The sequence below is a fragment of the Octopus bimaculoides genome, chromosome 6 (genome assembly GCF_001194135.2).
Source record: "Octopus bimaculoides isolate UCB-OBI-ISO-001 chromosome 6, ASM119413v2, whole genome shotgun sequence".
Lineage (NCBI taxonomy): Eukaryota > Metazoa > Mollusca > Cephalopoda > Octopoda > Octopodidae > Octopus > Octopus bimaculoides.
In genome coordinates, this window is record NC_068986.1 from 110,916,726 (window position 1) to 110,917,832 (window position 1,107).

Here is a 1,107-nt window from a genome sequence, read left to right on the forward strand (position 1 = left end):
ATCACTGACCCTATCGCATCACCGACTCCTTCACCTGCACTTCTACCAACATCATCTATTGCATCTTCTGCTCTCTCTGCCATTCACTGTACAGCGGTCAAACGGGGCGCCGCCTGGCCGACCGATTCGCGGAACACCTCCGAGACATCAACGTTTGCAATGACACCCCGGTGTCACGCTATTTCCGCAATACCGGTCACTCCTTACAGCAACACCTGTTCGTATTTGGATTGTCCTTGCACAGGGGCCATCCGGACTCCCGTTTGCACCGTGAACAGGAATTAATCTTCTCTCTTCTCTCCTTTGCACCACATGGGCTCAACTCCCCTCCTCTCTTCATCTAAACCCATCCCCTTGCCTCTCTCCCCTTCCGCCCTCCATCGTACTTCCTCTCCCCTCCTGCTCCCACTCCTCTTTACTTCTCTTCACTCCTACTTCTCCTCTTACCCTCTCGTACTCTCTTCCTCTGTCTCCCATACCCACCTTCTCCTTCTCTTATATCAACCTCCCCCTCCCTCATAAGCCCATCCCAGCCCTACATACTACTATCCCACCTCATCCTATCCCTTACACGCACCCCCCAACTTCTGCCTACCCATACACCCCTACCTCACCTTCAACCCATGCTTTCCCCACTCGCCTCTCCCACCTCCCAACAAACACCCTCACATTACACCACGCTACACCATATCCCACATCACTTCACAACACAGCATCACGCACACACTAACAATGACCCATTCTCATCCCCACATTTTCACACGTACATACACACATGCATACGTTAAGATCACCAGCATTCTCTCACACACACGCACCTTCTCGTCTCGGGGTCACCACTGCTTTGTCATCTCCCCTATTTCTTATCTCTCCTGTGTGATCCTTCTGTCCGGCATTCGCTATGATAGATCGCTGACAACTACATTCATATTTTTTTCTCTCCTTGTTTCTTTCTGTGTTCCTTTCTGCTGAAGAGCGTAGGCTCGAAACGTTAAAGACTTTCTCTATTCCCGAACGTTATACTAATACATCCATTTGTTGTTTACACCACTTGTCTTCGTCTGTTGTTCTTTTCGTAAATTCTCCTACACACACACACACATATAT